This window comes from Capra hircus, chromosome 16 (assembly GCF_001704415.2).
Source record: "Capra hircus breed San Clemente chromosome 16, ASM170441v1, whole genome shotgun sequence".
Classification (NCBI taxonomy): Eukaryota; Metazoa; Chordata; class Mammalia; order Artiodactyla; family Bovidae; genus Capra; species Capra hircus.
Window position 1 is genome coordinate 35061219 of NC_030823.1, and position 24701 is coordinate 35085919.

The following is a 24701-nucleotide window of genomic DNA, read 5'->3' on the forward strand; positions in this document are numbered from 1 at the left end:
CTATGGGCTCATGAAAGGATGAGTTATCAACATTCTTAGGAGTGCTATAGACTCGAGCACTAAATAAAATAGTTCTCAAACATTTGGTTTCTCCAAGGTAATTAGGGTAGCTTTTCAGAATTTCAGAAGCCCAGAGAGAATCTTCAGACTTTAGTTTAGGAAATGAAGACCCTTGAGGATCTAAGAGAGCAGAGTCTCTAGTCAAATATACCCCATTAGATTTGTAAGGAACCATGGAGATTTTGAAGAGCCAAACCTTCATTTTGCAGATGAGAAAGTGAAAATTAGATGCACAGCTAATCAGTTTCAGATTTGGAACTAGAACTCCAGGTCACTTGACTCTGAATCTGTGTTCTTTTTCTACCGCATTAAACCCACTCCAGTATTCTTGCCTGGAAAATCCCATGGATGGAGGAACCTGGTAGGCTACAGTCCATGGGGTCGCAAAGAGTTGGACACGACTGAGTGACATTAAAAAAAAAAAAATTGTTCTTCTAAATTCAAACTTAAGAAGGGCATGGACAACAAAGTTAAGAACAAAGTATTAATTATTAAGCCTACAAGTGCAGATCTAGATGGGTTTACAATTACTGTGTGACCTTGGGAAAGTTGCTTCATATTTGTGCATCAGTCTTCATCTATAAAATGAGTTATAATAATACCGACTTCAGAGGTTATTGTGAGGATGATACATGAATGGTTCCTAGCACAGCATTCTTACTATACCAGTAACTGCCTAAATTTTGTTGGTTATTATATAACCACCAATACTGTCCATGCCATAAAACTCACAATATGACTACCTGTGCATCCCCTTTATAGGGCAACCCCCAAACAAGCAGGGAGCCTATCAGTATGCAGCCTGGATGTAACTTGGACAGACCTGTTGGTGGTCACTTTGCTTATTTCTGTTTTATCCAGAGTTTGAAGCAATCATGATTTGAAAGGATGAAGCTAGATTTGGCGGGTTCTTTGGGTTCTCAAGGCAAGAATACTGAAGTGGTTTGCCATTCCCTTCTCCAGTGGATCACATTTTTGTCAGAATTCTCCACCATAACCCATCCATCTTGGGTGGCCCTACATGGCACCCGAGAACCCCATGAACAGTATGAAAATGAAAAAAGATAGGACACTGAAAGATGAACTCCCCAGGTCAGTACGTGCCCAATATGCTACTGGAGATCAGTGGGGAAATAACTCCAGAAAGAATGAAGGGATGGAGCCAAAGCAGAAACAACACCCAGCTGTGGATATGACTGGGGATGGAAGTAAAGTCTGATGCTATAAAGAACTATATTGAATAGGAACCTGGAATGTTAGGTCCATGAATCAAGGCAAATTGGAAGTGGTGAAACAGGAGATGGCAAGAGTGAACATCGACATTTTAGGAATCATGAACTAAAATGGACTGGAATGGGTGGATTTAACTCAGATGACCATTATATTTACTACTGTGGGCAAGAATCCCTTAGAAGAAATGGAGTAGGCATCATAGTCAAGAAAAGAGTCTGAAATGCAGTACTTGGATGCAATGTCAAAAAAAACCCAGAATGTTCTCTGTTTGTTTCGAAGGCAAACCATTCAATATCACAGCAATCCAAGTCTATGTCCCAATCAGTAATGCTGAAGAAGCTAAAGTTGAAAGGTTCTATGAAGACCTACAAGACCTTCTAGAACTAACACCCATAAAATATATCCTGTTGGGGTCCTTTAATGGACGGGAACCTGGTGGTCTGGAGTCAACAATAAGAAAATGAGAGAGAGCCAGAGGGAGGGAGAGAGACAGAGAGAGAGAGAAAGAAAAGAAAGAAAGAAAGAAAGAAAGACATGGGGACCCAAGCTCTGATGGAACAAAGGTATTTTATTAGCAGAAATGCAGGCTTATATATCTTTAGTAAGATGATTACTCAGCTATTACACAGGATGAAATTTTATCAGTAGCCACAATGTGGTGTTGGAGAAGACTCTTGAGAGTCCCTTGGACTGCAAGGAGATCCAACCAGTCCATTCTGAAGGAGATCAGCCCTGGGATTTCTTTGGAAGGAATGATGCTAAAGCTGAAACTCCAGTACTTTGGCCACCTCATGTGAAGAGTTGACTCATTGGAAAAGACTCTGATGCTGGGAGGGGTTGGGGGCAGGAGGAGAAGGGGATGACAGAGGATGAGATGGCTGGATGGCATCACTGACTCGATGGACGTGAGTCTGAGTGAACTCCGGGAGTTGGTGATGGACAGGGAGGCCTGGCATGCTGCGATTCATGGGGTCACAAGGAGTCGGACATGACTGAGTGACTGAAATGAACTGAACTGAACTGAATACGTACAAGGTCGCTGACGCTGAAGAGAGTTACTGAAGGGAGTTACTGAAAGGAATCCAAGCAGATACTGTTTCTCATGGTCTCAGTCCTGAGAGCTGCATGCAGTTCTACTCATTCTCAGAATAGGAACTGATAAGGAACACAGAATTTATGAGAAACAACACGTAGGAATCCTCCTGTTAAACATTCCCTGACAATTATAGGGAACTGGAATGCAAAAGTAGGAAGTCAAGACATACCTGGAGTACCAGGCGAATTTGACCTTGGAGTACAAAACAAAGCAGGTCAAAGGCTAATAGTTTTGCCAAGAGAATGCACTGGTCATAGGAAACACCCTCTTCCAACAACACAAGAGAAGACAGATGGTCAATATTAAAATCAGATTGATTATGTTCTTTGCAGCCAAAGATGGAAAAGCTCTATACAGTAAGCAAAAACAAGACTGGGAGCTGACTGTGGCTCAGATCATGAACTTCTTATTGCCAAATTCAGACTTAAATTGAAGAAAGTAGGGAAAACCACTAGACCATTCAGGTATGACCTAAATCAAATCCCTTATGATTATATAGTGGAAGTAAGAAATAGATTCAAGGGATCAGATCTGATAGACACAGTGCCTGAAGAACTATGGATAGAGGTTCGTGACATTGTACAGGAGGCAGTGATCAAGACCATCCTCAAGAAAAAGAAAAGCAAAAAGGCAAAAAGGTTGTCTGAGAAGGACTTACAAATAGCTGAGAAAAGAAAAGAAGCAAAAGGCAAAGGAGAAAAAGAAAGATATACCCATTTGAATGCAGAGTACCAAAGAATAGCCAGGACAGATAAGAAAACCTTCCTCAGTGATCAGTGTAAAGAAATAGAGGAAAACAATAGAATGGGAAAGACTAGAGATCTCTTCAAGAAAATCAGAGATAAAGGAACATTTCATGCAAAGGTGGGCACAATTAAGGACAAAAATTATATGGACCTAACAGAAGAATAAGATATTAAGAAGAGGTGGCAAGAATACACAGAAGAACTGTACAAAAAAGATCTTCATGACTCAGATAACCACAATGGTGTGATCACTCACCTAGAGCCAGACATCCTGGAATGTGAAGGCAAGTGAGCCTTAGGAAGGATTACTACAAACAAAGCTTGTGGAGGTGATGGAATTCCACTTGAGCTGTTTCAAATCCTGAAAGATGATGCTGTGAAAGTGCTGCACTTAATATGCCAGCAAATTTGGAAAACTCAACAGTGGCCACGGGCCTGGAAAGGGTCCATTTTCATTCCAATCCCAAAGAAAGGCAACGCCAAAGAATGCAAATTACCACACAATTGCACTCATCTCACACACTAGTAAAGTAATGCTCAAAAATCTCCAGGCCAGGCTTTAACAGTACATGAACCATGAACTTCCAGATGTTCAATCTGGATTTAGAAAAGGCAGAGGAACCAAATATCAAATTGCCCACATCCATTGGATCATCAAAAAAATAAGAGAGTTCCAGAAAAATATCTACTTCTGCTTTATTGACTACCCCAAAGCCTTTGACTGTGTAGATTACAACAAACTACAGAAAATTCTGAGATGGGTATATCAGACCACCTCACCTGCCTCCTGAGAAATCTGTATGGAGGTCAAGAAGCAACATTTAGAACTGGACATGGAACAATAGACTGGTTCCAAATGGGAAAGAAGTATGTCAAGGCTGTATATTGTCACCCTGTTTATTTAACTTATACACAGAGTACATTATGTGAAATGCCATGTTGGGTGAAGCACAAGCTGGAATCAAGATTGCCAGGAGAAATATCAATAACCTCAGATATGCAGATGACACCTCCCTTATGGCAGAAAGTGAAGAAGAACTAAAGAGCCTCTTGATGAAAGTAAAAGAGGAAAGTGAAAAAGTTGGCTTAAAATTCAACATTCAGAAAATTAAGACCATGGCATCTGGTCCCATCACTTCGTGGCAAACAGACGGGAAAATAATGGAAACAGTGACAGGTTTCATTTTGGGGGGCTCCAAAATCACAGCAGATGATGACTGCAGCCATGAAATTAAAAGACTCTTGCTCCTTGGAAGAAAAGGTATGACCAACCTAGACAGCATATTAAAAAGCGGAGACATTACTTTGCCAACAAAAGTCCATCTAGTCAAAGCTATGGTTTTTCTAGTAGTCATGTATGGATGTGAGAGTTGGACTATAAAGAAAGCTGAGCAATGAAGAATAGATGCTTTTGAACTGTGGTGTTAAAGAAGACTCTTGAGAGTCCCTTGGACTGTAAGTAGATCCAACCTGTCAATCCTAAAAGAAATCAGTCCTGAATATTCATTTGAAGCACTGATGCTGAAGCTGAAACTCCAATTCTCTGGCCACCTGATGTGAAGAACTGACTCACTGGAAGAGACCGTGATGCTGGGAAAGATTGAAGGCAGGAGGAGAAGGGGATGGCAGAGGATGAGATGGTTGGATGACATCACCAATTAGATGGACATGAGTTTGAGCAAGGTCTGGGAATTGGTTATGGACAGGGAAGCCTGGCATGCTGCCGTCCACGTGATCACAAAGAGTTGGACATGACCGAGCAACTGAACTGAACTGAGAGGAGCTAAAGCACTTACTCTGAGCGTTTGAGCCTGAGTCCTTGTTTTTGTAGTTTTTTTCACCTACAAATGGGATACGGTATCTATTTTTTTTAACTTTGTGGTACTCAAAGATGTCAAGTTTGATATAAAATTGTATTAGGAAGTATTCATTTTTATAGAAATGTAAAGCAGAGAGCAGAAATAATGGTGGTTTCCTCCTTGTGCTAATAAGCCACAGTCTCTCACTTAGGTGGCTTTTTGCTTCCTTTCTCACACTCAGCAGCTGGGGGATTTGGTGTCAGGAATAATGAGGTAATATTCTGCTAATCACTTCTGATCTCATGGCTTTGAAGTTGAGTGTTTGCTCACCTCTAACAAAGAAAAAAGCAGTCCTTTCTTAAGAACACAAGATCCTTTCTAAATAAATTATGAAAGTCTTGTCAATAGCCTACTTGTTCTTTTCACATAGGAGCATAGACTTTGGATTATCTTAAAGGTACGCCAGTCAGCTACCTGTTCTGTGTACTATCCTAATGACTTACCCTTTGATTTCATGTTTCTTTCAAAAGTGTCAAAGCACTAGGCAAATATCAGTCATCAAACTAGTTTGATGATATCCTGCTACATTTAGCCTTTTTTTTTTTCTTTTTTTGGTGCAGTTGCAGCTATTCTCAGGGCTATGACCCACGTGAACTGTGAAGGCTCTGGGTAGAAGTACCACATTCTGGTTTTCAGTAGGCAATTCAAGGATTCCAGGGCTACTTTTCTGGCTGCTTATACCATTTATTATTTTCTCTGCCATTGCCTCCTTCCATTGCCATGGTTTCCTCATAGTTGTCTTAGAGTAGGTGCCCATCTACATTTCTGCCGGGAGCTTTAATATAAGTACCCGAAATGTGCAGCCCATGAGGTTGCATTGGGTAGGTGTGTTGGTATCTAACTAGCTGAATACAGTTTTTTAGGTTCAACCTGAAGAACCTGTGGCCAGGGTTAATCTCCCCCACCCCCTAAGCATGTTCCACCAAGCCCATACTCTTCTCCCACTCATTGAATTCATCCTTGATATGGATGCATGAGTTAAAAGTAGCTATCTGTGAGTACACTCACTGTCACATTTCAGATGCATTTACCTTCCCTTTCCTCTCCTCCCCTATTCAATCACCTACTTCACATCCCCACAGATCCCAGGAGCTGCTTCTGGGCAGCAGCTGGGGAGGAATGAGGTAGCTGCAAGGCGACAGCTTGGCCCTCTTCCAATGGTTTTAACATCAAAAGGTAACAAAAAACCCCGGTTGGAGACTAACCAGTTACTTATCCTCTCCACACGCATGGTAAGTGTTCTTAGCTGATCTTTTTTCTTCCATGTAACTAAGTGAGAATTGGTGGGTCTTGGAGGTGAAGTGATGGACTGACCTCAAGAGCTGGCCATTTTCAGAAGAAACAGAAATAGACCAAGCCACAGTGCATCAAAGTGCTAATATTTAATCTGTTAAAACAAATATTTGACATCCCACAGGTGAAGTACACCTTGCTTAGTCTTCTTCTCCCCCTTCCTTTTTGCCAATATTTCATTACCACAAGCTTTTCCTAACTCAAAAGATAGTCTTGACTATGGTTTGGTTTTCACTAGGGAAAGTAATTATGATAAAATTTACCCAAAATGAATATCATAAACACAGCTGAAGAATATCACTTTATGGGGCCACCCCTGAGATCATAACCGGTGAGGTAAATGTGAGCCTAAGATAGTTTTCTATCTCTTTCCAGCTAAAGTTGAGTGACACAACTTCACTGACGATCACAAACAGGTGCCCTGAGGACCCTCACCCGCACCGTCTAATAGAAGGGTAGCTGTTTTTTATTAATAAATCTGCAGGAATATCAGCTGATTCAGTGGGGTTTTTTTTGTTGTTGTTGTCTGTAGGGAGTTTTTTAGTAAGACTTTCTTTGCAAATAACTTTTTCCCAATGAGGTATATAACTTCCATATCAAACAATGGATTTCAGTTCCTTAAAAAGACAGACTTCTTCCCTGAAAAAAACCAAGATACCCAAAGGGAAGAATTAGTTCCCTTCTAGCTTCTGAGTAGTTCTGTCATATGTGGTCACTGAGGGAAGGAGTAGAATGGTGGACATGCCACTAGTAAGATTTTGGAGCAGATCCACTTCACCCCTTGCCATCTGTCCAGCAGAGGATCAATAATATGGATCCAGAAAAAGAAAAGCTGAGACTACACTGGCACTGACCTTCAGTATTCACTCTTGATGCTGTTTCCAAGGAATTGCATAACGTAAACTTCTCAGCCACAAATGATACTAATATAAAATACTTTGTAAAGCATTGTGTGGATTAGGAAATTCTTTCATATATGTTATCCTACTCATTCCTCCTGAGAACCCAGTGAACTAAGATTTCTTACCCCCTTTTTGCAATGAAAAGACTGGTTCCAAGCAAGTAAGTGACTCAGCATGAGTCTCTAGTTAGTCAATGATCCATGATGAACCAAGGAATCTTTAGAATGTTCTGCTGCCAAAGAAAACTATGAAGACTGATTGGTACAGTGGTTCTTGACAAAAATTTTAAAATAAAAAATAAAAATGTGATAATTCTGACTCTTCTTTTGCATGTGTTCCCCATACATTAAATATGTTATTTAACCAGTGATCTCAACTGCCTCTCAACAGCAGAAAGTTAACCTTTTTACAGAATCTATTTCAGCATTTCATTAATTCAGATCTCACATCAAAACATCACTTGATAAATTATCTCATCTAACACATCCTCATTTTCCCTTCCATAAATGTAAATTAACATGTTAATCATTATTAACACTTATTTGAGTATTTATTATTTACAAGACACTGTAAATAAAACAGCTGAGAGCTGTTTGCCTGGATGACCTTGTCTCACACTTAACACAGCCTTATGAGGCAGGTCTGGCTACTTACACCATTTTCGAGATAATGAATATGAAGCTTCAAAAAAATAAAGACTTGCCCAAGGTTTCATAGTTAACAAAGAGGTTTGGCCAGAAATCAAACTAAGACACTTCAGGGGCCACCAGTGCCTATGCTCTTAAAGTCGAAAGTCCCCTCCCTATGTGAAAAGACTCCATGAAAAATAATGGCAGCCTTTGGAGTCAATGCAATCTAAGATTCTGTGTGCAATTACTGACTAAAGGTTCTGAGCATAGAACACTGTGCCCTTTGCATTTCAGTTAGGATGACAATTTTCAGTATACTTTGCAGAGATTTAGAATACCACTGAAATTGCTTCTGAAGCGATTCACTATTCATATTCAAAGAAAGACTTACCCTTGGGTAGACAGATACAACATGCTACTTATCAGTGAGAGAGATAGAATAGCAAGCATCCTTCGAGAGTCTCTCAACTGCTCAGCCTGCTGATCCAAGCCCTAGATTTATGAGATTCGGGAGAGCAATCAGCCAGCACAGAATAAAGAAAGCTAAGTGGTCTATATAGGGATTATATGCACAAGTCTGGCTTCATCAGGATGCACATTAATTAGCCAAACAAACTGGCCAAAACTGCATTGACATCAAGTTTATGTGCAAAAGAGAAAACAGTTACCCAGCAGCTCTTACAATGGAGAGGAAGGTGCTGTTCATCTGCACATTCTACTATATTGTTTGCCAAATAACGTATCAGATTGCCCCAGTATTCAAGAAGGTCCCCACTGAATACTAGCAGCACAGGAGAGTCTTGAAAAGAGCCGCCTTGACACCCTGGATCTTGGACCCTCCTTCAGCATTCACTGCTGGGGCCACTGCTAATAGCACTTTGGATTCTGGGCTGAAAGGAAGAGACAAAGGGCAAGAATTCTGACATGATTTTAAAGAAATTATCCAGCTGGGTAGATTTTCAGTTGAGGTGAAGAATGTAGGCCCCAGTTTTAGACAATTATTCTTAACTGTGCTCTTTTCAAAAACTAGAAGTTAAAAATAAACCTTTTTTTTAAAACCCCACCATCATTTACACAAATAGCTTATTTCAATGTGGCTATTGTTTGCCTCCACCAAAGGGCACAAAGTAATTACTTAGAGGGATAATTATGGGGATTGGAGGGACTGAAGACCTGAGCCTTCCTGAAAGCCTTCCACCTCCAAATCCACTCCCTGCTAGAACATGAGCCTTCTGCCTATAATCACCAAACTCACATAATGAGCATGACCGGGCCAATGTTGTGTTAGAGATAACTTTTGAACACATCAACAACAGAATGAGGTAGATTCTGATTTGTATTTACATAACTGTTTTTTTTTTTAAGGTACCATAAACCATTGAGAAATAAGATGCTATGCATCCACTGAAAACGGACTGGAACTCTGATGTGATAAAGTACATTGTTCTTGGTGCAAAGTTTGGATTGAGTTGCAATCCCAGCTGCTGATACCACCTTATGCCTGGTCACTACTGATCTCTGAGCCTTGTGGCTCCCATCTGCCAAATTCCATTTGTAGGATGGAGTTTCTATAAGGATGAACTAGGGTAACATAAGAGGTACATGGGAGAGCTCTAACACCATCTTTTGTACCTAAATGTAAATAATTTAGGTGGCCCAGTTACAAGGGGAAATGCAGGCAACTGAGTCAGATTTATAATGCTGCATACAAAAAAAAAAAAAATGGCAACTCCTTAATTAGGTAAACCTTGATGTCCTACTATTATAAGCATTACAGGACATGTACTTGCTTAAAGAAGATACGCAAGAAGATAAAAAGATAAATGTATTTTATAAGATAACTGTTCTGATAAACCCAAACTGTAGACTAGACAAGGAAAATCTATAAAAATGCCAGAATGATTTTACTGAATTATCACAGAAAACCAAAACAATTCAAATAAACATAGCAACAATTTCAAGGTGGCTTCAGGATACAAATACTATGCCTTAGGCCAGTTACTAAAATCCAGTCTTCCTTTGCTTTATGGGCTTGAAAAAAAAAAAAAATGTGTGATGTGAATCTCTTTACAATTGATATTTTCTGTCTTTCTGGGGAACTTTCTCCAAAAATAACACTATGTTAAATCTTTTCATGCAAATGATCAGCCTTATTTTATCTTTTGTATAAATATAGATTTTCGAGTATCTCTTCTGTTCCCAACTACTGATGCCACCTCCGGTTACTCAGAAATCCCGAGAACAGAAAGGGACGTCAGTGTAAGCCAGGGTCCTGGGTTGTAGCCCTGTGGAGTGTTAGACTGTCAGACAGACCTACGTTTGAGTCCTGGCTCTGACACTTCTGACATGTGTGGGCTGTGAAAACTTGGACAAGTTACTTAACCAACATGTGTCTCAGCTTCATTTGTAAAAACAGGGATAATATTTCAGACCTCATACTTTATAACTGAGATGAGAAAATGCCTGTTAAGCACTGAGACCAATGACCGTCAAGAAAAGTTTGCTCTTCTTGTCATACAGAATGAAGTAAGTCAGAAAGAGAAAAACAAATATAGTATTCTCCAGGGGATCTTCCTGACCCTGGAAGGCAGACTCTTTACAATTCGAGCCACCAGAAAATCCCTAATGCATGTATATGGAGTCTAAAAAAATGGTACTGATGAACCTGTTTGCAGGGTAGGAATAAAGGCACAGATATAGGGAACGGACTTGTGGACACAGTTGGGGGAGGAGAGGGTGGGACGAATTAAGAGGGTAGCATTGAAATGCATGCATTGCCTTGTGCAGAGCAGATATGGTGGAAAGGTGCTATGTGACAACCCAGAGGGGTTGGATGGGAAGGAGGCTCAATGGGGAGGGGATACATAAATATATATATATATACGTGTGTGTGTGTGTGTGTGTGTGTATACATACTCGTGACTGATTCATATTGTTGTATGATAGAAACCAATTTAACATTGTAAAACAACTAACCTCCAATTAAAAAATTAATTAAAAAAAAACAAAACTACTGGCTCTTGCCACCTTCCCCATCCTGGTCAGCACAGAGACTAAGAGGGAGCTGTTTACATTACAGCCTGGTGCATCTAACCCTTGTATTTCACTCTTGACAAAGAGCAAAAAGATAGGTTGAGGGTGAGAGTGTGAGAAGAAGGTGGGAACATCCTTAGGGTGCAAATATCAGCACAAGTTAAGAGCCAGAGACAGGAGAGAGTCCTGAGATCATTAGTGTTGCTGGAGAATAAAGTGGGAGATGCGTGAGGAGGGGAAGTATGGGGGGATGTCTGCAGAGGGCAGGGGTCAAGTTATGACAGCCAAGCACACCCTTTCAAGTGTCTGTATTTGGGATAGAATTTCTCTCCAAGAACAGGCAGCACGCATCGGGCCAGAATGTCTTGTGTGCTCTCATATCACTCTGGAACATGAGAATGTGGACTGACAAGACAAAGAGGAACACCCAGCAATTATGATTTCAGGAAAGTAACATTTTTCCTCGGTTACAAACAAGAAAACGGAATTTGTGGCATTTGTTCTTTTCTGCCTGGTATTAGTTGATTTTGGTAGGAAGTCTTAACACTGCCTTAAATGAAAACTGTGCCCTCTGATTTTCTAAAATTGCAAGGTAAGTGTTTAAGAAAGACAGATAAAGACAGGGGTTTTGTTCTTTTTGTTTTGTTTTGTTCTGAGCTTAACCTTCAGGGTGAAAAATAAATCTTCCTTCACATCTGCACACCCACACCGAACCCTGGGTTCCTCCTGTTAACAGGGCTGTGCTAATCTGTGTTCTCATTGCAGGATGCAGCGCTACGTGATCACCCGTAACTTCACACTGAGGAGTTGTGTTTCAGACGTGGCTCTTGGATATCTGGAGAATAAAAGCAACTCACAGTCCAAAGCAGGATCTCTAGTTACTGAGAATGAGCAAACCATGCTGAGAGAGAGGGGGAGGAAGGAGGCTTGTGGGTGCCAATCTGTAAGCAGCTCCAAGGCCATGAGATTTCTCATCGCCTCCTTGCCTCTTCCTCCTCCATCTCCTGTCCCTACTTCTCCACCATCTCAAGCCCTTGTTCCATCACATGGTTAAAGGAGCAGCTACAAAACAGAAACAGTCAAATCCTCGTGGAATTAGTTTGGGAAAAACTTGCATATTGTTGGTCCTTAAGATATTTTCTCAAGGACTCAAAAATATCTCACAAGTCCCCTCTCTCCCTGTGACAAATGGGTGGGAGCAGGTGGCAGGCTGGCATCTAACACATAGTAAGCACCTACAACAAGACTCTGAGTCCTGTTCTCTGTGTTTTGTGTAGATATCTTCATTGAACCATCTCTGCAACCCTCAACTATGATCACAATCATTTTACAGATAAGAAAACTGAGGCACAGAAAAGTAAGAGTCTTCTCAGGTCTCACAGCTTAAATGGTAGAACCAAGATTTAAACCTTGACAGTCTGTCACTGGAACCTCCAAATTTACCACTGCATTATAAAACCTCCCAGCAGAAATACATCTATGAAATCTCCTAAATCTAGAAAATAGACCGAATCTTATCAAAGCCTCTTGAATGCATGTTATTCAAATAGATACAAGTGGTTTAATATATCTTCCAGGATTCTTATTGAAATTCATCCTGGTAATTTATAAAATGTTCAAAATAGACATGAGAGATAAGAACCAGTGCCTGTATATGTGATGTGGTTACTGTTCCTATGTACTGGTGCTCCAGCCCTCAATGTATGAACTACTGGACCATTGCACGCGTTAATCTTGACCTTCCAGCCACTCTGTTCCTGACCCACCAAACTCCTCATTCTAATGCACTCTGCCCTGCTGACAAACATGTCCTTGCGTACTAAGTCACGACGTGAAATAACCTTTTGTCCCTATTTTTTCAGCAAACAGATGAATATCAACTGCAGCATAATGCCCACGAGAGTGTTTGAGATTTCGTGCAGGAAGGTTCTATAGTGAGTGTCACAGGACTGTATGACACAGCACCGTTTCCAGGGCACTCAGCATGTCACCTCGCCCTGTAGAGCTGGGAATGCAGAAACAAAGGCCTCTAGTCTCATTTCCATTTGTAAGAAGACTAGTGTTGCTAGGGAAACAAAAGCTAAGTTTCCTATTAAATTTACTTCCCACTTATACGTCACACCCCCACATCCTCCAGCCTGAGTGAAACATAATGAACAAAGAAAACTACAGTTCTTTTATCAAAATGTCCTAGATCATGAATTTTCTGGGTAAATATAATCCACAGGAGGATAGATCTAGACAAATCTCATCAAAAAAGTGATTCAGCTACATCCAGATTTTAGTATATGGTAGAAAAAACCATATAAGGTGATGTGATATCTGCATTTCTCTAACCAGAGAAGCATGTGACCCAGAAATTGATCTTAACTCTTTACTGTGGTCACAGTCATGACCTAGAAATCTCAAAGGATATATGTGTAAGTCAACAACAGAAGAGAGAGAGAGTATTGGAATGAATGTGGTAAGGGAGGAAGTCAGAATGGTGATGTGGAGAGGTGGGAAACTGGAGAGGAAGAAACCAGCTCAGCCAAGACTTTCCATAGGGAGTTGACTAGCTGACCCACATTGTAAAACCAATGGAGGAAATAAGTTGAAGCCTGAGTAAAACTAAACTGGTGTCAAAAGATGATCTGGAGAAGGGATATAAAAGCCCCTTGGATGAGGCTGGGTCTACACAAGTATGAGCTCCTCCTCTCTTTGCCAAAATGCTGCCATCTTAAGAGAAAAAAAAATAAGCAAGCTCTCTGCTGATTGCTCAGATGTGAGTATGTGCACACTCCCAGTGGCTTACTAAATCCTAGTCTCAATTCATTACCAGTTCCAAGCATCTGTGAAGGCATACATGTTTCTCAAATCACCACTCAAATATCTTTTCTCAAGGACATCTACGCCAATTCTGCAGACTAGATTCAGTCTATGTTAGACTCTCTCAAAGCCCGGCTGGCATTTTCTCATCACTCACAGGAAGAAATTACATAGCTCTGTGATTCTTTGTTCTGTTTTTCCTTTACTAAACTGTATGCTCCTTGAGTGTAAAAGCATGTTTGCTTCTGTTTAGCATTATTTTCCCTGTTCCTACATAGAGCCAAGCACATAGTAGATGTTTAACTTGTCTTGTTCAATGAATGAATCAGAAGGTAAATGAATCAACTTCATGGGGAATAAAGACAGCAAGCCTGTGAGGCAAGCAGGAACACACAGACTCACAAATCGACTTCTGTCTCAACTTCCTTCCCAAAGAAACATACACTCCCAGACAGCACCACTCAGAAGGTAAACCAGACAAAATCTGGATTTGTGATGAGTTTTGTTTTGTTTGGTTTTTTAATCACAGCCTTATCTTCCAAATACAGTGTCAGGGCTTGGCTTTTCTTGTATTATCATTAGAGGTTTTCAAAATGAGAATCTGAATAACTTCTTAGTGTCTTTGGTATACTAACTTCAGCCAAGGATCACTTGTATTTCCTCGGACCGGAAAGATATGGGCCTCATAAGTAAATAGCCTCTTGGATCAGACACAAAAATCATCACAACAGTGCTTGGCAATTTCCTAGCAGCTTACAACAGTTGTCTCTGCCAGCATGGGGAGATAGGATACAGTTTCTTCATCTTCCCAGAGATTCTATAAATAATGTTCCTGTTGGAAACACATGGCCAGAGGCAGAGAATAGTGACTACTAAAGTTCTTCTGCAACTTCAGAAGAATTAAGAATTACATCCACCCTTCCCAGGTTCAGTGGTAAAGAATCTGCCTGCTCATGCAGTAGACCCAGTTCAATTCCTAGATTGGAAAGACCTTCTGGAGTAGGAAATGGCAACGCACTCCAGCATTCTTGCCTGGGAACTCCCATGGAAGAGGAGCCTGGCCAGCTATAGTCCATGGGGTCACAAAGAGACACGACTGAACACAACAGACAGGAAGTAGCAGACCTTGTATTCAAGACCCATTACATAAGCTGTTTGAGTCACGTTATATTTATTCAAAAGCTGTTTTCATTTATGCTTTTACATTTGTAATATTAAGGGAAGGTGAAGGAAGTGTCAAGAAAGAAAGGCTCTAGAGCAGCAGGTCCCCAACCTTTTTGGCCCCAAGGACCAGTTTTGTGGTTAACAATTTTTCCATGGACCAGGGGTGGGAGATGGTCTCTGGATGACTCAAGCACATTAAATTTATTATGTACTTTATTTCTATTATTATTACATCAGTTCCATCTCAGATTTTCAGTATTAGATCCCAAAGTTTGGGGCCCCTGCTCTAGAGGATACCACAGAATATCCAAAAGCAAATGGATTAGACTATACTAATAACTGTGTCTTCACCAATATCAGGAAAAGGGGCATGAAGAAAGGACTGCTCTCGTGGATTCAGAAGCTATTGGAGCTTTCCAAAGTAGAGAATTTCCTTAGAAGAAGCAGAAGGTAGGTTATAAAATAGAGGAACCCAGACTTGAATATGTATAGTATTGAATAGAGGAAACCAGAGTTGAATTTATATAGTCAAAGCTATGGTTTTTCCAGTAGTCATATATGGATGTGAGAGTTGGACCATAAAGAGGCCTGGACACTGAAGAGTTGATGCTTTTGAGCTGTGGGTTTGGAAAAGACTCTAGAGAGTCCCTGGGACTGCAAGGAAATCAAACCAGTCAATTCTAAAGGAAATAAATCCTGAATATTCATTAGAAGGACTGATGCTGAAGCTCCAATACTTTGGCCACCTGATGCCAAGAGTTGATTCATTGGAAAAGACCCTGATGCTTGGAAAGATTGAAAACAGATGGAGAAGGGGATGACAGAGGATGAGATGGTTGAATGGCATCACTGACTCAATGGACTTTGAGCAAATTCCAGGGGATGGTGAAGGGCAGGGAACCCTGTGCTGCAGTCCATGGAGGCACAAAAAGTCAGACATGACTAAGCGATTGAACAACAACAGACTTGAATACTGGTTTGGTCATGGAGTTGTATGACCTTGAAAAAGTTACTCCTTCTTCTTCTAGCACCATTTCAAAGTTAGAATTAACATGTAGAGAGATACTGGACTGGTGTCTGGCACATAGGAAGTTCAGTCATCAGACCTTTCTGAATTGCCCTCCTCATTTCTCCATTGTTCCTCATCTCTGTAACTATCCTGGATCACACCAGGTATCTTATCTTCTGCTTTTTTTCCTGCTGAGCCTGTGGTATCATTTTCTTAGTTTTAACTATCTATGACAGCTGAGAAATGGAATATTTCCTGCCACATAAGTAAACAAAGGATGTCACTGTTGCCAGCGATTGCACACCACCAATAGTAAGCTGGGAACTTCCTGAGGGAACTCCAATAGTAAGCTGGGAACTTCCTGAGGGAACTCCGGAAGGAAAGAATACCTGCCATCCAGCAGCCACCAGACTGCAGCCACTCCCTACAGTGAACCCTGAGGAAACTCCTGATGTGGAAACAAGGATACTGGCCCCAGATAGCTGGGGTGCATATCAAAAAAACGATTTCAGTGAGCCCAGACTCTTGCATCTTCCCATACATGAAAAAATGCTAAATTCCTTAACTTGGGATATCTGGTTTTCTTTAATTTACAATAATTTTTTGACATCCAGACTACCTGCCTTTTGTTGCAAAATTTGTATATAACTGGGTTCTTCCCCTCATCTCCTCAGAGCAGTTCTCTCAGGATTACTTGAGACACTGTTTCCCAACCTTGAAGTTATAAAAATTTCCACCAAATAAAACATCACTCTCAACATTTAGGTTGTGTGGTGTTGTGGTGCTTTATATATATTTTTTTCAGTTGATACAGTAATGACTTGAATTGCATATTAACTGTATTTTTATGATCCTGTAGAATGAGTGAGCAAGAGCAAAAATGAGGGAGCTAGAAGGAAAGACAATGAGAGAGCAAATGAGGGCAAGCAAAGTCCAGAGACAGAAACAGAAACCATATTTGATTATATGCATTTATCGGAGGCTCTGCCTGGTGCCTCTAAGGCTCAGGGACATGTGATGATCAGGAATGAATACAACTGGAGTGGAACTCAGACACCTGCTCTCCTCTGGGCCTCTCTTTGGGTTTGTTCTCATTTTTCTTTCACTGCCCACTCTGTTCCTCCAGACTTAATCCTTCTCCTTTATGTTGCCAGCCTTTGGGCCTGCCCTAACCCTGCCTTCTTCCATGATCAGCTTGATAGCTTTGGTCCCTGGCTTCCATGCTTTTGCTCATCCTCAGTCTAGTAAGGAGTGATACTCATATGTTCTTTGGCTCCATTTGAGCCCAGGATTTCCTCTGCCGTCTCCTCATTTTGGCTCATCTTTGGCTATCTCCCCTCTCCATCCTTCCTCAAAAGTTTTCCTAAATTCAAGACTGTCCCAGATAGTTCTTGACCACCATACATCATGGCTCTAGTTCCATCTCCTGACTGGCATAGTCATTTTTCCCATCTCCTTGAACCAAGAAGACCAGGAAAATCTCTTGTTAGTGATATTTGCACACCACAAAGCTACCTCTACCCCACCATAAGCCTGACTAAATGGAAACCTTGAACTAGACATTGTATGGGCCATCAAGATATTAAGACCTCAGCTCCTTCCATTGAGGGACTTACTTACCTGTGATTAGATATAATTGATGATATAAAGAAAACTGGCTACATATAAGCCCTATACTGAACATAATAATATTGTAGAATAGTGTTTATCTGGGAATGAAAACACCAGAAAGATTTAATAATAAAGTTATCCTAAATACAGATTGTTTTTCTGATCATCCATTTTCAAAGTTACACCAATATAATGAATAAAATGACTTACTAAAGCACAGTGCATTGAGAAAATAGAATCTGCTCAGCCAAGAATGGCCAGTCAGTGATTCCATGCAGACTGGACCTGCATGATACAGACTGAATAACGCAGAATGTAAGGTATAACTGCAAGGACACCATAAAAATCTCATCTGCAATTGATAAGTTGATAGTTCCTTTTTGTTTGTATACTTCAAGAATAACAACTGTTCTAAAGCATTGAATTTCAAGTAAAACACACACACACATACATACATAAAATGTGCTAAAGCATTTTTTCAATCATTGTATTTTAGAGTTAAATATTTAAATTTTCAAAATTATTAGAAACAAATCAAATTGTTAACATCTTGAATAATGGTATTTTTATAATGTAAATAAACAAGGGCTATATTGAATAAAAGAAAGCCATATTATTCAAATAGCTGAAAGGGTAAATTAAGAAAGCACATTAATCATATGTATTAGGTATCTGTAGAAAAGCAGCATTCATAGAGTGCCTGGCATCTGTTGAGAGTTTTAAAAAGGAATGCTTAATCAGAAATTGGAGAAGGGAATGGCAACCCACCCCACTCCAGTATTTTTGCCTGGAGAATACCATGGATAGAGAAGCCTGGCAGACTACAGTCCATAGGGTCGCAAAGAGTTGGACACAACTGAGCAGTAACACAACAACAATCAGAAACGCAATAACCTCAGCTGGGATCACAGCTTGAATGGCTCAGGATTTCTCCTTTTTGTATTCTAACTAAAAGCCACTGTAATGAATAAAAGTAAAGCCAGGCCATTTCTCTGGTGCCTATCTTTATCCTCCTAGTTAAAACTTTTTTCCTAAAAAAAATGCATTATCTCACATTCTGTACTTATTTTTTTAATTTCTAGGAAAGGGTGTAGAAGTATTCTTACTTTTTTCTTGGTACTTGTCATACCCTCTTTGTGATTATGGTATAAATAAGCAAAAATATGTTATCTTTTCTTTATTTTTGAAACAGACTTGCATAATTAATTAGACTTTAATGCAAAAGAGCCAAACACTGTGGGAAGAAACATTCAGATTTGAAGTATCTTTCAGGGGACTCAGATGTTTAGAATTTCATAGAAGCATCTGGGATTTTTCATAGCCAGAAGATGATGTCAAAGATGAATGGTGTTCAAATATTTTGTTTAAACTTGGAATCAGGAGGCATCAAGTCAAATCATACAGACAAGGACAAAACATAAAAACAACTCAAAGAGCTATTGTGATCAAAAGAAAGGATAGATGGCTTGGGGCTGTAGGTAATTCTACCCTCATCCTCCTTAATAACCCTGGCGGCACCTCCAAAATGACCCTGGGGCTCCAGGGAGCACAAAGTGAAAACCTCAGCTCATTATGGGATGCAAATTTTTATAGTCATGGAAGGAACACAATTGAGAGAAAACGAAAGAAGATATTACAAAGTCATAAGACACATGAAATATATAAGCTCTAGGGACATTTATTTTAGAATTGGGCTTGATATAGTGGAAGCAGTAAACACGAGATTGAGAAAATCTCTTATTATTCTCTGATCCCGAGATTATACTCTGTTATTCTGCCAGAGGTTCTGAAGTCAACTAAAATAGTCACAGTGAGGCAGAATAGGGTGCAACTTATCTCTAGATATTAGAGGTTGGTTCACCCTTCCCAGCCCCCTAAGTCTAGTCCCAGAAAAGCATCAGAATACTTGTCATATAACTCTCAAACAAATATTTAAGGAAGACCTATTATGTTTGGGGCTTCTCTGGGGGCTCAGACAGTCAAAGATTCCACCAGCAACGTAGGAGACCTGGGTTAGGAATAGTCCCTGAAGAAGGTAATGCCTACCCACTCCAACATTCTTGCCTGAGAATTCCATGGATAGAGGAGCCTGGTGGGTTACAGTCCATGGGGTTACAAAGAGTTGGACATGACGGAGCAACTAACACTTAGTATGTTTTAGGCACGTGGACTACAAAGGTAGACAAGACAGACAAGTTTCATACTCTCCTGAAAACTACATTCTAGTGAAGGATACAGAAAAACATGAACTAACAAAAAGAATTTCAGAGAGTGAAAGGGGCTATGAGGACAAAGTGCATAGCAGAATAGAGATAAAGGGATGGTTACATCCTTAGGGCCTCCTCTTCTAAGCCTGTTCTCTGTGCTCCTGCTAATGAAGGAACTTCTTCGAATTGTTTTTCTCTCTGTGTATTTAGTATAAGATGGACCTGGGGTTATCTCCCTTTCAGAAGAGAATTCTTTACCCCGGGAAGATCTAAATGATGGTGTTAAGCACCGCTATAGGGATCAAGACCATCCTCATGGAAAAGAAATGCAAAAAAGCAAAATGGCTGTCTGTGGAGGCCTTACACATAGCTGTGAAAAGAAGAGAAGTGAAAAGCAAAGGAGAAAAGGAAAGATATAAACATCTGAATGCAGAGTTCCAAAAATAGCAAGAAGAGATAAGAAAGCCTTCTTCAGCGATCAATGCAAAAAAATGGAAGAAAACAATAGAATGGGAAAGACTAGAGATATCATCAAGAAAATTAGAGATACCAAGGGAACATCTCATGCAAAGATGGGCTTGATAAAGGACAGAAATGGACCTAACAGAAGCAGAAGATATTAAGAAGAGATGGCAAGAATACACAGAAGAACTGTATAAAAAAGATCTTCACAACCAAGATAATCACGATGGTGTGATCACTCATCTAGAGCCAGACATCCTGGAATGTGAAGTCAAGCGGGCCTTAGAAAGCATCACTATGAACAAAGCTAGTGGAGGTGATGGAATTCCAGTTGAGCTGTTTCAAATCCTGAAAGATGATGCTGTGAAAGTGCTGCACTCAATATGCCAGCACATTTGGAAAACTCAGCAGTGGCCACAGGACTGGAAAAGGTCAGTTTTCATTCCAATCCCAAAGAAAGGCAATGCCAAAGAATGCTCAAACTACTGCACGATTGCACTCATATCACACTCTAGTAAAGTAATGCTCAAAATTCTCCAAGCAAGTTTTCAGCAACATGTGAACCGTGAACTTCCAGATGTTCAAGCTGGTTTTAGAAAAAGCAGAGGAACCAGAGTTCAAATTGCCAACATTCACTGGATCATCAAAAAAGCAAGAGAGTTCCAGAAAAACATCTCTTTCTGCTTTATTGACTATGCCAAAGCCTTTGACTGTATGGATCACAATAAACTGTGGAAAATTCTGAAAGAGATGGGAATACCAGACCACCTGACCTACCTCTTGAGAAACCTATATGCAGATCAGGAAGCAACAGTTAGAACTGGACATGGAACAACAGACTGGTTCCAAATAGGAAAAGGAATACATCAAGGCTGTATATTGTCACCCTGCTTATTTAACTTCTATGCAGAGTACATCATGAGAAACGCTGGGCTGGAAGAAACACAAGCTGGAATCAAGATTGCTGGGAGAAATATCAGTAACTTCAGATATGCATATGACACCACCCTTATGGCAGAAAGTGAAGAGGAACTAAAAAGCCTCTTGATGAAAGTGAAAGTGGAGAGTGAAAAAGTTGGCTTAAAGCTCAACATTCAGAAAACTAAGATCATGGCATCTGGTCCCATCACTTCGTGGGAAACAGATGGGGAAACAGTGGAAGCAGTGTCAGACGTTATTTTTTTGGGCTCCAAAATCACTGCAGACGGTGATTTCAGCCATTAAATTAAAAGATGCTTACTCCTTGGAAGAAAAGTTATGACCAACCTAGATAGCATATTGAAAAGCAGAGACATTACTTTGCCAACAAAGGTGTGTCTGGTCAAGGCTATGGTTTTTCCAGTGGTCATGTATGGATGTGAGAGTTGGACTGTGAAGAAAGCTGAGCACCGAAGAATTGATGCTTTTGAACTGTGGTGCTGGAGAGTCCCTTGGACTGCAAGGAGATCCAACCAGTCCATTCTGAAGGAGATCACCCTGGGATTTCTCTGGAAAGACTGATGCTAAAGCTGAAACTCCAGTACTTTGGCCCCCTCATGTGAAGAGTTAACTCATTGGAAAAGACTCTGATGCTGGGAGGGATTGGGGGCAAGAGGAGAAGGGGATGATAGAGGATGAGATGGCTGGATGGCATCACGGACTCGATGGATGTGAGTCTGAGTGAACTCCGGGAGTTGGTGATGGACAGGGAGGCCTGGCGTGCTGCGATTCATGGGGTCACAAGAGTCAGGCACAACTGAGCGACTGAACTGAACTGATATTTAAAATGGATAACCAGTAAGGACCTACTGTATAGCACCTGGAACTGTGCTCAGTGTTATATAGCAGCCTGGATGGAAGGAAAGTTTGGGGGAAAATGGATACATGTATGTATACCTGGGTCCCTTCACTGTTCACCTGAAACTACCACAACATTGTTAATCAGCTATACCCCAGTACAAAATTAAAAGTTTAAAAAATGAAAACTGATGGTGTTAAGGCAGTTACCCCCTTGACTTTAGGAAGAAACCCACAGCACTGAAGCATATGCATTACCATCTGTAAAACAAATAGCCAGTGGGAATTTTCTGTGTGACACAGGGAGCTTAAGCCAGTGTTCTGCGACAACCTAGAGGGGTGGGATGGCGTGGAAGGGGGGAGGGTTATTCAAGGGGGAGGGGACATAGGTATACCTATGGCTGATTCATGTTGATTTGTGGCAGAAACCAACATAACATTGTAAAGCAATTATCCTCCAACTAAAAATAAATAAATGTATTCCCCCTCACTTCTGTACTTTTCCTTCTGCTTTGTTTCTCCTCAACAAAATGGTGAAAAATCCATGGTCAAGATTAAGAGTTGGGTCCAGGAAAAGGAGAAGCATGAGGCTACTCATTAAATATATCCTCTTGGAGAGAGATAAAAGGACCCCAACTGACCTCTCCTGAGTCAGAGTCATACTTCTGCAATCTTTCATTGATTAACTCTCTGGACAACTCTCTGTGAACATATGAAAATTACAGGCTCCTGATGGAGACCTTCAGAGTTCAGGATCCCCAAAGCGTTCCTCTTTTCTATCATGAAGATATTAATTCATGTTGTTACTTCTTTCTTAAAGCGTTACTGGCGGCAGCAGCAAACTCAAGTGTTAGGTATTATACTTGCACAGGTTCTTCCAAACTCTTGAAAAAGGTCCAAGCAATATGGTTACATATTATAAAATTTGTAAAAGTACTATATTTTTGTGTCATTTCTCCAAATTATGTTTCAGGCTCCCAAAACCCATGTCTGTCCCTGAGTATTATTCAACATAGAGGGCTTAGCCATCTAAGGTGCCAAATAGGTTACAAGAGCTCAGTATCTACTTGTTGTAGTAAAAATACCAATTTTACGCTATTGCCCTTAAATAAAGTCTTCTCTCAGAAGTTTTTATTGTAAAAATAACAGAATAATAGAGATTTTAATCAGTCAAAAATGACATTTTAATAGTGATTACACTTTTTCAACTTATATGAATGGCCCCCAAAACACTTGTATGCCTTCTGGTGATGGAGAGGATAAGAATTATTCCTTTCAATCAATGCATGAGATGATATAGTTTAGGTGAAGTTAGTTCATTAAGGATTATCATAAGCGGAGCACTTAGTGGACAGACTCCATTTAAATCATCAGTCCATTGTGTACTGCTCAGTAGATGTGAGTCCCCTGAGTGCTCTCAGAACCATTACCACATACTCTGAACATTTATTTCTATCTTTAAGGACAATCACCGATGAAAAGAGACATTCAAGATGGGACAGTCACTTTAAGAAAGTATACACACAGATTCTCACAATCAAATTAGTACCATTTTAAGAAACAAAACACTGAAGGGCTATCTGATAACTAATTTGAAACTTTACTACATTAACAACGTGAGTGGTGGCTTTTTTAGTAATTTTTCCGTTTGATATTTCTGGCCATTATATTCAAAATGACTTTCTTGCAAAGATACATGATATCACAAGCTAATGAAGAGAGGCAATCTGAAGAGAGGCAATCCCGAGTAATCTGGGCAGGAATGAGTGAGTCCAGGCCCCATTCATAAAGTAATTCATAAAACGCACCTGTTGGGGTGTGTTTTCTGCCTTCAATAAATATTGACATGCTCTTCCTCTCCATTGCAAGAGGAAGATTTATTGGAGTCTATGTTTTATTCTTATTCTGTGGCTTTTTTGTTTATAGAATCAAAACAGATATGAGTCACTGGGATTTCTAGTTAAACCTGAGCTGCCAGTGGACAATAGAATTAAATAAACTATTTAATACAAGGAGGAGGGAAAAATAAGAAACCAATCAGCCATTGCTTCAAGCACAAGAACCAGGAAGGAAAATTTAGCATTTTATGAACTAGAATCTGGTGTGGGAGGAAGCTTCTATTCTCATAACAGAAGACATTCACAGAGTGATGTGGTGACTGACTCTAACCAAGATTCTAAAATCTTGGTAGGTGGTAATTAATGTGTAACACCTGGGATAAGCATTCAAAAACTTGGTCAGACATAAAGCTTGTCCTCTTTAAAAAGTCATATAGTAAATAATTTAAGCTTTGAGGGATAGCTTCTGTCACAAATACTAAATTCTGCTGTGGTAGCAAAGAAGCAGCAGCAGAAATTACATAAAAGACTTGGCATGGTTGTTTTTCTATAAAACTTTATAAAAATAGTCCACAAGTATTCAATGGAACCTAAAACTAGTAGCTAAAATTTGAGAATGAATGAGATATTTACATAATCTTAAAATGTACTCCCACAAAATACATACACATGCTTAATATGTAATTATTAACTTCATAGTAAAGATGCCTAGAGGACATGTTATCAGCCAAGTGGTAAGATTAGCATCACCAGAAATCACATGTCATCTGAAATAATACAATGAGAACACAGCATCATTTCTATAATATTCCTGCCAGAGATGCAAAACATGAATATAATTATTAGAAAACAAGAGAGAAACTCAAATAGAAGGATAGTCTTCAGAATAACTGATTTGGACTCAAACACATCATGTCATAAAGGAAGAAAAACCTCAGGAAATAGTCTAGATCAAAAGAGACGAAAGAGATATTG